The sequence below is a fragment of the Zootoca vivipara genome, chromosome 11 (assembly GCF_963506605.1).
Source record: "Zootoca vivipara chromosome 11, rZooViv1.1, whole genome shotgun sequence".
NCBI lineage: Eukaryota > Metazoa > Chordata > Lepidosauria > Squamata > Lacertidae > Zootoca > Zootoca vivipara.
In genome coordinates, this window is record NC_083286.1 from 25,701,964 (window position 1) to 25,715,125 (window position 13,162).

General features: G+C 42.9%; 1 long non-coding RNA gene across 1 annotated transcript in view; it reads right to left on the reverse strand.

The window, feature by feature from the left end:
- Positions 1–2,428: 2,428 nt before the first annotated feature.
- The window catches only part of LOC118076833 (uncharacterized), a 50,983-nt gene continuing 40,249 nt past the window's right edge, over positions 2,429–13,162 (reverse strand). Inside the window, exons 3-5 of the long non-coding RNA XR_004691569.2 lie at positions 5,171–5,281; positions 4,328–4,388; positions 2,429–2,779 (exon numbers count right to left, since the gene is read on the reverse strand). This is a non-coding gene — a long non-coding RNA (uncharacterized LOC118076833). The remainder of the gene's footprint in view (positions 2,780–4,327; positions 4,389–5,170; positions 5,282–13,162) is intronic.

Consider the following 13,162-nt stretch of genomic DNA (forward strand, 5'->3'; position numbering starts at 1 on the left):
TAGCCACATGTTCTTTCCTGAGAAGATTATTATTCTATGGCAGAAAAAGAGGCTTCGGCTACCAGGTAGATGGTAGGGATTCAATAACACTGGATCTCACATAATGCAGCAGCCAGATTACTAGCTGGGGTTACCTTTAGAACACATATCCAGGGCTTTTGTTTCAGCCAGAACTCAATGGAACTCAGTTCTGCCACGTCTCAGATGGGTGCCATTGCTATAAGAAGAAAACAAGAGAGTTTTCATTGTGGGTTCTGGCACCTCTTTTTCTAGAAAAATAGCACTGGTAATTACTATATAATTGTTGGAGATTCATTCCCCGTGTTTGCATTCATGGGATTGTTGTCTATCATATGACTGTATATGTTTTACATTCCACAGAGTGGGAAGTGACGAAGACAGGATATTTGTGTTACTATGTTTCCTGAAGTGGGACTATTGTGCTTTGTTCATTCTCTTTGCTGTCTGATGCTAGAGAGAGAGGGAGCCATGTTGCAGTGCTCCGTGTATGTTTATATGTAAATAAACATAGATTAGCCAAAATGCTGAGTTGCTGAGTTCTGTTATGCAACTGCGCAAACTTTGTGGATCCGTAAGTGTGCTGATGTCAGTTGGCATCGTTGCTGTGATGTTCGGGCTGGAGAAAGCTTTTGAAGCTCCTGAACGATCGACCAGGAGGGAGGGAACATGTCAGTCGGGCATGTGTCTCTGCCAGGGTCCTACTTGTGAGTAAGAGATCCTAGCAATAATATCCCTGACAAACACTTCCAGAATAATTCTTAAAACAATTTAAAATGGCCAAACCGTAATGTGAGCAAGTGGCTGCATCATTTATCATTCTCCTAGCATTATAATGAAATGAAAATGAGCACAGGCATAAGGATTCAGTCCCGGGTTGTTGTTGCTGTTATTAATTGGTGAAATTAATGGAAAGAAATAGATTCTGAGTTTGTTTTCTGTGTAAGTAGTTTCTATAGTTGTTGGTTCAACCAGCAACTGCATGTTATTCTGTGATTACAAATTCTATGTGGACAGCATTAGTTATACAGTAGTTAAATCAAAATAAATATCAATGAAGATAAACCTGATCATTGTAAGCTAAAAGAATTTGCACAATGCATTAAAGAGCCTATTGGGAAATTTATCAAGCCCAACACAACAGTGAACCGATGCTGGAAGTTTTGTTTTGTTTTTTTGCCCATTTATCTTTTTGAGACTAGAAAGGAGAAAACAAATCTATATCTGCTGCAAGCTAAAAAGAAAAACAAAGAAAAGCAAAGATCAGATCAGTATGCCATGGACTCCCTTTGCTGGAAAGCAGATATGTTTGTATATCACTAGATAGCATAACCTATTCTGTATGGTAGTTTGAAAGGAAGAACAGAGTTTGAAAATGTCTAGATCTGATAACAGAGGCATCTTTGGGATGGTAGTGGTCTAGTATCTCTTGAATAATACGGAGTGTAGACAATTGGAGAGACTATTTGACACGTCGCCTGTGGCTGTTTCCTTGACTGAGAAGTGGTTGCTGTCACTGCAAAAAATAACAGAAGACAGTTCTTCTGCAATTGACTTGTGCTTTTGTGAAGTACTCTGACTTGTTGGCCATATTCAGATAAAGCTACTTATGAGTTAATATTCTACAAATCCACATTATAGTTTTTGTGAAATGAAAGAGCAGCTTCCTTTAACTGCATTGCACTGTTGGCTCACCCTTCTCTTCCGCACAAAATGTATTTTCAGTGACAAAGACTACTTTTTAATCAGGGCTATTTCTGAGATACATATTAATCATATCTTCAGAATCCAGGCGCACACATTGTTATGTTTTAAGTCCCATTCAATGCCCTAGGGGCACAATTATTCCTTTATTTTCACATGCTGTGCCCATTGTGTCATTATCTGTTTTCCAAAGTGATTACCACATCCATTTAACATTCAAGGGATGAGTTATCAGAGTGATTTCTCTGCTCCACGTTTAAATTGCAGTCAGGATGTTCTGTCTACATTTGGTAGCATGCTCTGGCCAGGCTTTGATTCTGATGCTGGTTGACACCTTGTTGAATACCTTGACTAGGGAGAGGCCACAAGCATATTGCTTGTAGTTACACAGGCTCCCTCTGCATCCATCTGCCAACAACAAAGCCCATGCCATTGTGCTAGTGGCTGGCTCTGAGCCTGGCGATAGCAAGGGATTGTGCGTTAAGCAGAGATCAAACAGCGCTGTGCAAAGACGGGTATTGCATGAGGAAGAGTATTGTGCTGATCCCCGATAATGACTGCAACTTGATGACGGAGTGCATGTTCAGGGTAAGCATTTTGGTGTTCTGCGGATATTCAGGACCACAATTCCTTATCATAGGCCATGCCTCCTGGGGCTGATGGGGGATGTAGTTGATGGAAGGCACCATGTTGCCTACCCCGATGTAGAAAATACCAGTTCTAATTACTGATATCTCTATTTAAAGGATTTCAATAAGCAGTTCAACTTGAGATTCTGGAAGAGCGTAACCAGACAGATAAGAAAATATTGTTATGGATGGACCATTGACTTGACATCATTCTGAGGCATCTCTCTCCTTCCTTCCTTCCTTCCTTCCTTCCTTCCTTCCTTCCTTCCTTCCTTCCTGAGCCAGTGTGGTTTAGTGGTTAAGAGTGGCAGACTTGTAAACTTGGGAACCGGGTTCCCGTCTCCGCTCCTCCACATGCAGCTGTTGGGTGACCTTGGGCTAGTCACACTTCTCTGAAGTCTCTCAGCCCCACCCACCTCACAGGGTGTCTGTTGTGGGGGAGGAGGGGAAAGGAGATTGTTAGCTGCTTTGAGACACCTTCGGGTAGTGATAAAGCGGGATATCAAATCCAAACTCTTCTTCTCCTTCCTTCCTTCCTTCCTTCCTCTCTCTATCTCTGCACACACACTCAACCTCCTCTTAAATATTGGAAATAATTGACCTGGGACCTGAGCAGGTCTGAGTTATTTTGCACTAGGCACCAGGGAAATAGAAAATCTGGCTCATGTGGATGCCTTATCTCATACCCTTCAACATTTCTCCAATAAAATAGGGACGTCCTATTTCATCATCATCATCATCACCCTGCCCATCTGACTGGGTTACCCCAGCCACTCTGGACGGCTTTCCAACATATATAAAAACATAACAAAACATTAAACATTTTAAAAAAAACTTCCCTGTGCAGATGTCTTCTAAAGGATGTATAGTTACTTATCTCCTTGGCTCGGTGTTTGCGTAACTTCATGCCCTCCAACATTTCTCCGATGAAAATAGAGAAATCTAAGGAAAAGTGGGACATTCTGGGATCAAATCAGAAACGGAAAATAGGGACACTTGGAAGGTCTGTTATCTGATAGAAAGTGGGTACTGCTTCAGTTGGGGGTTCCCAGTATTTGGTGGGTCTGTCGGCAGAAAAATTGTGGTGGGCACCCCACATGTGACACCTCTCTCCCCTCTGCAACTGTAATCCAATAAGCTGTAACCATGCCGGTGTCCTGTAGCTTAAGCTATAGCAGCATAATAACCATTTGTGTTACTAAAGGAGGATCAGCCACATAAGCAGAATTTATTGCAATTTATTTTGATAGATTTTCTACCCAATGTACAAATTGGAAACATGCGCTGGACAGAGAAGAGTGAAAACCTCCTGCATCTTATGCCAAAAATAATAGCTTTGTCTAACCTTTCCTTCTCTTTCTGCAGCATCCTGTGCTTCTTCTGCCTTTGAGACTGTACATTTTCTGGTTAACGTGTCTGTCTATTGTGGACTATTTAACAATAATTTTCTGCCCAACAGAGTACATGATATCTGGTAGGGGTGGAAGCAAACCCAGACCGCACCAGTGACATATAAAATCTCAATAGAAATGTACTGGGATAGAACTCAAAAACTTCATTTTAACAGTGCAAATCATTCCCGAACAATGGTCGGCGGGGAGATTTGGAAAGAGATTTCTCTCTCAAGGGGAAGGTTTATTTTCTCATTATTGCATTGCTTGACATATATTAAGGGATTCCAAGCACCAAATAAAAGCTTTCCATAAAATGATTTAATTAACCATGTCTTCCATGCTCTAAATGCTTGAATAAGGATGTTTTCACAAGTGACTAACATCTTCAGACTATATGTACATAAAGGACTATCCTGCCTTAAAAAATCACCAACTCATTCATTTCGATAAATGCCCACTGCATGTCAGGCACAACCTGAATTTCTATATGGCTGCATCATTTTCATTTTTGGAAAATAAATTGTCTGAGACAAAAGTGGTATTCAGGGAGAGAGGAAGGAGGAGGAGGACATTGAATAATACCTCTTGTTCCCTTTTGTTTTCACTCATCACTGCTAGTTTTCAGCTGCTTCCTCCTCTGATCCTGGAGTTTGCATGTGTAAAATTTAAAGGATTCTTTTAGAAAAATACAAGATGGTGAATTTTGTCATATGTGGTGGACATGCGAGAAAGTAAAAGGATTTTGGGAAATGATATACAATGAGTTGACAAAGATGTTTAAGTACACTTTCCCCCCCAAACCCGAAGCTTTTTACTAGGTTTAATGGGAGAGGAAATAGCAAAGGGAGATCAGAGACTGTTTATGTATGCTACACCTGCTACAACTATTAGCTCCAAAGTGGAAATTACAGGAGATACCGACGATTGAGGAGTGGCAAATGAAAATGATGGTCTATGCAGAACTGGCAAAGTTGACCTGCGGGAACTGAAACCAGGGAGAGACAAAGTTCCAGAGGGAATGGAGCAAATTTATTGACTATATGGAGAAGAACTGTAGAAGTTTAAAGACACTTGCGGGACTGAAATAAATCCTACAAAGTGAACTTATTTATGTTTGTAAAAAGGAACTGTGAGATAAGAGTGAGAAATAAAGCTTTAAAGGTCAAAACCAGCACCTTAAATCTGATCCTGTACTCCACTGGGAGCCAGTGCAGCTGGTAAAGCACTGGATGAATAAAGGGTAATTTATGCTGGTGTGAATTATGACAGCCTAAATTATACTGGCTTCCTAGAGTTAAGATTGCTTTGTTAGAGTCTGTCTCTCTGAATACAAACAAACAAAAACATTATCATTTAAATTCACATTTGGTACATGATGAAGAAAAGGGATTTTTGCGTAATTCTGGAAGCGACATCCTAACTCACCGTAATGGCGGAAAACAGAGTCTGTAGATGTCTTGCTGATGAAGAATAACCAGAAAGCACTTTCTTGCTAGAACTGCAGGTTCAGTCAGTATTTATGATAAGCTGCCTTTTCTGTTTCAGCAGTGAAAGAAGACATTGAATTATGCAGCCAGAGAAAAATGACCAAGCCACCACATTCATATTGTATTGTTGCAGTTGTCTGCTCATATCGCTATAATTCAAAAATATGCCAATTGATGTTGGTGCTAAACATGACTAAAGACTAGATGGGCCTGCCTGGCAAAAGGCATTCTAGAGATGAATGCTGAGTGGGATGTTTGTGGTTTGGAACACTGAGGGTCCATAGTCTTAGGAGACATTTCATATTTCATATAGCCCATTCTTGCAAGAGCTCCATGTACACATAAGAGTTTGTGTGGAGATTTAGACCAAGAACCTTGGATTCAACGAGGTGAAAAGGGCTTACATCTGAGTGCTTCAACTTAACAGTGATTGCGAATTAGACTTTAATTTAGTAGTGGATTAATCAATAAAAAAGAGGATGGGCAAAATACATGAATAATTTACTGAAACTTCAGTACTCCTTGGTCCCCAGATGACAAGAGATATGGAAACACATAAACTGGTTTTTAAACAACATCAGGAATTAGATGTGCTTGTCTATGCGTCAGCAGTCCCCAAGGACCGATAAAATAGCATTAAAGCCGTTACGCTTTTAAAAGGATATTAAAACATAATGGACTGTTCATTTATATTGCATCTTATTGATATTTTACCTCATATGTTTTGGGCACAATGTCAAGATAAGGTTTATAGGGGCACCAAATAAAAATTAATTCAGCCCCATAAAGAACGTTGTTCTAATATTTATTCTACTAACTGTTAAGCATTTTATGAAGGTTATTTGATTGAAGCAGTGATTAAATCTAGAGGAGATAAAATCACCTAGTCTTGGCCAAAGTTCCAGTTAGCTTTTGGGTATGGTTTTTAAAATGCTAAATATATGTTCAAAAATAACTGATTCCTCTGAACAAAATCATCTAAGACCTTCAATTGTAAGGCACATTTCACAAGCAAATGTATTATCTCAGCATGAAAGGGTATCTATAGATATTTCAATAAACAGGACTGAAGGACCTTCCAGAACAATGTGGATGTGAAAATGGGGGCTGCAGGGGAAAGAGGTATATGAAATCACACAGCCCCCCATTCCTATAAAAGGAGGATGAATGGCAGGCCTTTCCATGAATGGATGACTTTTCATTTACAGAAAAGACACCCTGGGTGAAACCCAGTAGCTTATACCTAAGTCTACCAGGTGAGCTTTATGACTGAATGAAGTTTTCAGTTTCGGTTTCCCTGTCTAGACATTGCCACAGAGCTCAAGAGATAAGTCTTTAAGAACAACTGATCAGCTTGTGACACTGCTTTGATGGCTGTTGGCAAAAAAAAATCTCTGTAAAACTATGTGCAGCTTTCAACCAGTCTGGCTTCAGAGAATGATACAGTTAATAGAGTATTTCTAGAGCCCTAAGGCCAGCAAAACACCCACTGCATAGCAGTTTGTTCTGAGTTTGCCCAGAGCATTTTTAAAAAACCATTTTAAAAGAATTCCATAGTTGGGCCACTTTCCTCTATTCCATTTCTGTATTGTACTGTGAAATGTCTCTGATTTAAGTTCTACTCCTCCTGAATTCTGTTTTCACTAGGAGAACACAAGAACATAATAAGAGCCTGCTGGATGAGACTAATGGACTGGATGAGAACCAATAAACTGAAGCTTAATCCCGACAAGACTGAGGCATTGTTAGTGGGTGGTTCCCAAGGCTGGTTGTAGGGGATGTGGACTGCTCTGGATGGGGTTATGCTGCCTATGAAGGAGCAGGTATGTAGCTTGGGGTTACTTGTCTATGCATTACTGTCTCTTAGTAGCACAAAAAGCCTTCCATCAGCTTCAACTACACCTCTAACTAACTGGAAAGTGATAGCCTAAATTCTGCTGTCTGTTCTCATCTGCCATTACTGAGAGAGCAAGGATGAAAAAGGCAATAGAAACATTCGATTTAAACATGTGGAAGGATACTTGGAGTTCAAATCTTGACTCCAGTATACTCAAACTGCTTTTTTTTCCCCTTCTGAAATTGAAAGTTCAGGCTTGATTTTTTTCTTTGTGGTCAACTCTCTTCCTAAACAGATTTTTTAAAATGGAAATAGCACACAGAGAAGGCAAACTATCCTCGGTCAGATATATGCCCCTATAAAATGCCACCATTTACAAGCAAATTAATTCCACTTCAGATTCATTTATCCACTGAGAGATCCACTAGTGATTAAAAAGGGAAGAGTTATGGGGACAACATTTAAAGGTTCAGCTGTCGATAGGAACATCTCTATTGCAGGACTTACAGCAAAACAAAATTGACTTTTAGAGGATTGGGCAAATTCATAAAGCTATCAATAGATACCAGCCATGGCTGTCCTGTTCTACTTGCAGAGGCAGGATGTCTCTGAATCTGAACACCAGTGTAGAGAGTGCTGCTGAGCTCAGGTTCTGCTTGTGATATTGCTACAGGCATCTATCTGACTGCTGTGATAACAGGAAGCTGGGCTACCTGGGTCTTTGATCTGATCCAGCAGGACTCTTATTATGCTAAACTAAAAACCATCTCATTGCTTTTAAACCAGCTGACAAAGGGATCTGCAGGCGTGCCCGCACCTCTGTAACTGTAGAGAAGGCCACATGAATGTTGTATCTTGTATATTTTCAGCAATCCATAATACAAAAACAACTATAGTTAAAGTAATAATGAACGATTGCCGGTGGGGCAGAAGATGGCACTAATAAACACTCTGTCAACACAGGTGTCATTGCTCAAGTGCAATAAAGAGATTGGGACCAGGCTGTGGGAGCATGTGCTCCCAACTCTCTCCTCAGAGTTCAGCCAGCTTCAAACTCTGATAGAATGCCACCATGGATGGGAGGCCAACATTTAGCCATGATTAATGTTGGTGTATGTAACCTGCTGCCTTGGGAGATGCCTGCTGGAGAAGAAAAGTCTAAGGAGGAAACTCTACACAAATCCAGAGTGGTCCCTAAGGTGGTGGGATGGCGCCTGGTATGGGGCCTTCCAGCAACTCCTGCAGCCAAGCTGCTGTATTGCTCTGCTTTCCTTTGGACTACCTCAGTGAGGTTGAGTGGGGTGTCCTGTCATCAGGGCAGCCCCGGACCTACCTACACACTGCCCAGGTCTGTGCCCTAGAGAGGTCACTTCCATGCTGCTAATGCAGCAAAAACAATGTGGGAGGCAGCAGTTTCAAGTTACAGGTCTCCGCAGCCACAGAAGAGCTCTGCAGGTATTAAATCTGCTCCTGGGGCTTCCCCCTGTTTCAATTGAGCTACCAGGCTCTCGATCTCTGTCCTGGTTACAGGGGCCCACTTGGGGAGGTTCACTATGTTTTGCGGGATTTGGCCTCTCCTACCACCACTGTCCTTGTACAGTTCCTGAAATGTGTCTCCCAGATCCTTGGCAGGATATGACATTCTGTCATTGGCAATCTGTTAGTTTGGGAGAGTCTTGTTGTATTCCAGAAGAGAGTGGGATTGTTGGATTTGGCTGCCTGCCTGACCCGTGTCCAGTTATTTTTTAGTGTTCTTCTCCTGATCTCTCAGTCTTGTTTAAAAAAGCTCCAAATGTTAGATCTTACCCTGGTCCAGAATGTCTGATGCAAAGCTTGCTTTTAACACGCTTGTTTTAGGTGGTTTTATGTACGCTAGATTATCCTTTAAAAGAAATGAAGCACAATTGAGCTTTTGTCTCACAAACTGCTTCATGTCTTAAAATAAATATTTCTTTGAGGAGATATAATATAATTTCTAAAGATTGCTCTCAAAAGAGAAGACGTGAATAAGACAAAAATAGTTTTGCTTTTGTGACATTTTCTTTTAAGACAGAAGCAGAAGAGGCATTCAGTACTCATAATAGGGTAAGATGTGTTTGTGTGTAGATAAGTAGCTAGGTAGATATCAATCTATATTAATATTGGGGTTACGTTTCCATGCAATGGGTCCTGATGGGAAAAAATGAAATGTGTTTTGTGTTTCTATTTTTTTAATCATATAATTTTGTTCCAGCCATATTATCTCAGCATCATGTTAGTAAATTCTTCTGACTAACAAAACTAATCTATAACCTGTTAATTTCCTCTATCCTAGCCGTGTTGTGTCTCATCGAGCAGGATGTTTACTGAGGGGAGAGATAAGCAACACCAGGTCTAGGCTGGTGGAAGCAAATAAATTAGGGAGAACAGGAGTAGCAATTCCTGTATTTCGCAGGGTAGGGCAAGATGACCCTTGCTGTTCCTTCTGACTCGACACTTCTGGGATTCCATGACCTAAAAGAGTGACCATCCTCTGTATGAGAGATTCTTCTGGTCCTCCTATGTACCTTCCCTGACATTTTAGCTTATAGAAAGACCAAAAAAGGGACGCTGGTGGCATTGTGGTCTGAACCACAGAGCCTAGGGCTTGCCGATCCGAAGGCTGGTGGTTCGAATCCCCGTGACGGGGTGAGCTCCCATTGTTCGGTCCCAACTCCTGCCCCCCTAGCAGGTCGAAAGCACGTCAAGTGCAAGTAGATAAATAGGTACCACTCTGGCAGGAAGGTAAACAGTGGTTCCGTGCGCTGCTCTGGTTTGCCAGAAGTGGCTTAGTCATGCTGGCCACATGACCCAGAAGCTGTCTGCAGACAAACGCCGGCTCCCTCAGCCTATAGAGCGAGATGAGCGCCACAACCCCAGAGTCGTCCGCGACTGGACCTAATGGTCAAGGGTACCTTTCCCTTTCCCTTTTTAAGACCAAAAAGAGCCTTCCTCCTAGATACTGACATTTGTTTAATGTGATCTATGTAAACATCTATGTAAAGAAGAACAGTTTTTAAATCTGTCTGGAACAATTACAGTGGTATGCAATGTTATACGGTAGCACAGATATAGACACCCACCCACACAAAAATAAAAGGGCCTGGGGAGATCAGAAGCTTTGTTTTCCATTGATCTTAGGCAACCAGAGTTCTTGTAAAGAAACCCAGCCGGCAGAGGCCTATTATATACTATTCTACGTTTAGGGGATAAATCCAGAAGCACGTCTTTGCTTGAAAGAATTAAATTACTGCTATGGAAAATGTATGATACTAAAACCAAGTCCTAAATAATAGATCTGCATTTACATCAAGTTCACTGAAGTAGGAGCTAGCTTTGCAAAGGAGGTGTGGGATGTGGCGCATGAGAAGTATAATGCTTTCATTTGTGAGAAGATTTTAATTTGGCTCAGTCTGAAGGAATGACAAGTTATTCATTTCTTTGAACCATCTCTGTGTCATGTAAAAGTTCTCTCTAATGTGATTCTTGGAAAGCGTGCTTAGTATCCATCCCGATAATAACTTTGAAATCGAAATAACTGTGGCAAATGTTTACACATCCTTCTATCTATTTTGCCCAAAAGATCGCTCTAGAAAGCATCATGGTTAAGCTGCTTCAGAGAAAGCTGCCAAGTTTATTAGAGTGAAGAAATCTGAAAATGTGTGAAGAGCTACCTTGTAATGCTGAGGTGTTGTTATAATGAGCTCATTAATGAAAAGTGTAAAGCTTTGCATTCCTCCTGATGTGTTTATAATCTCTGCAACATTATCAATTTTGCGCATTGAGTCTCCTCATGAGCTGCCTCTGGCTCTGGGAAGATTTGCATTCTCTCTTGATTATACTGCAGCTGACCAAATAACATGGATGCATATGCAGAAGCTGCCTGTTGATGCTAGAATAGGCAATAATAATAATAATAATAATAATTATAACCCGCCCTTCCGGCTGGGTTTCCCCAGCCACTCTGGGTGGCTTCCAACAGAAAAATAAAATAAAATAATTGATTAAGCAATAAAAGCATCCCTAAACAGGGCTGCCTTCAGATGTCTTCTAAAAATCTGGTAGCTGTTTTTCTCTTTGACATCTGATGGGAGGGTGTTCTACAGGGCGGGTGCCACCACCGAGAAGGCCCTCTGCCTGGTTCCCTGCAACTTGGCTTCTCGCAACAAGGGAACCGCCAGAAGGCCCTCGGTGCTGGACCTCAGTGTCTGGGCAGAACAATGGGTATACTGGACTGAGGCCATTTAGAGCTTGAAAGGTCAGCACCAACACTTTGAATTGTGCTCGGAAACATACTGGGAGCCAATGTAGATCTTTCAAGACCGGTGTCATGTGGTCTTGGCGGCCGCTCCCAGTCACCAGTCTAGCTGCTGCATTCTGGATTAGTTGTAGTTTTTGGGTCACCTTCAAAGGTAGCCCCATGTAGAGCGCATTGCAGTAGTCCAAGCGGGAGATAACTAGAGAACGCACCACTCTGGCAAGACAATCCACAGGCAAGTAGGGTCTCAGCCTGCGTACCAGATGGAGCTGATAGACAGCTGCCCTGGACACAGAATTGACCTGTGCCTTCATGGACAGCTGTGAGTCCAAAATGACTCCCAGGCTGCGCACCTGGTCCTTCAGGGGCACAGTTACCCCATTCAGGACCAGGGAATCCGCCACACCTGCCCACCTCCTGTCCCCCACAAACAGTACTTCTGTCTTGTCAGGATTCAACCTCAATCTGTTAGCCGCCATCCATCATCCAACCGCCTCCAGGCACTCACACAGGACCTTCACCGCCTTCACTGGTTCTGATTTGAAGGAGAGGTAGAGCTGGGTATCATCCGCATGAACACCCAGCCCAAACCCCCTGATGATCTCTCCCAGTGGCTGCATGTAGATGTTAAAAAGCATGGGGGAGAGGACAGAACCCTGAGGCACCCCACAAGTGAGAGCCCAGGGGTCTGAACACTCACCCCCCCACCACCACCACTTTCTGAACACGGCCCAGGAGGAAGGAGAGGAACCACTGTATGACAGTGCCCCCAGCTCCCAAGCCCTCTAGATGGTCCAGAAGAATGTTATGGTCGATGGTGTCAAAAGCTGCTGAGAGATCCAGCAGAACTAGGAAACAGCTCTCACCTTTGTCCCTAGCCCGCCGGAGATCATCAACCAGTGTGACCAAGGCAGTTTCAGTCCCATGATGAGGGATCCAAACTGGAAGGGATCCAAATGGTCCGCTTCCTACAGGCGTGCCTAGAGTTGTTCAGCAACCACTCGCTCAATCACCTTGCCCAAGAATGGAAGATTTGAGACTGGACGATAGTTGGCCATATTGGCCGCATCTAAAGATGTTTTTTTTAAAAAGTAGTGGTATAATAACTGCCTCTTTCAGCGGGTCTGGGAAAGCTCCCTCACAGAGAGAAGCATTCACCAACCCGTGAAGCCCATCGCCCAGCCCTTCCTGGCTAGCTTTTATAAGCCAGGATGGGCAAGGATCAAGGAGACAGGTGGTTGGTTTCACTCGTCCAAGCAGCCTGTCCACATCCTCGGAGGTAACAGATTGAAATTGATCCCACGCAACTGGATTAGACAGGCCTCTAGCACTCCCTCACCCCAGCCCTGCTCTCACGGTGGAGTCTACCTCTTCCCAAATCTGAGCAACTTTATCTGCAAAAAACTTTGCAAAATCGTTGCAGGAGATCATGTGGCCCGTACTGTGCCCCATGGAGCAGGTGGATCCACTAAACTGCGAACCACCTGAAAGAGTCTCCTCCTGCTGTTTTCTGCAGATGCAATAGAGACGGTGAAGAAAGTCTTCTTCGCCATTGCTACCGCACTTGGTAGGCTCGACATTGAGCTCTAACGCGTGTCCGGTCAGCTTCAGAATGAGTTATCCGCCACCGGCGCTCTAGCAATCTCAGCGATTGTTTCATTGCCCTCAGATCCATGGAAAACCACGGGGCTGTCCGGGCTCCATGCAATCGGAGAGGGTGCTTCGGAGCCAGGCAGTCAATAGCCCTGGTTAACTCCACATTCCAGCGGGCCACCAGGGAATCGGCTGAAAGGCCACCACATGGTAAAAAGCATTCC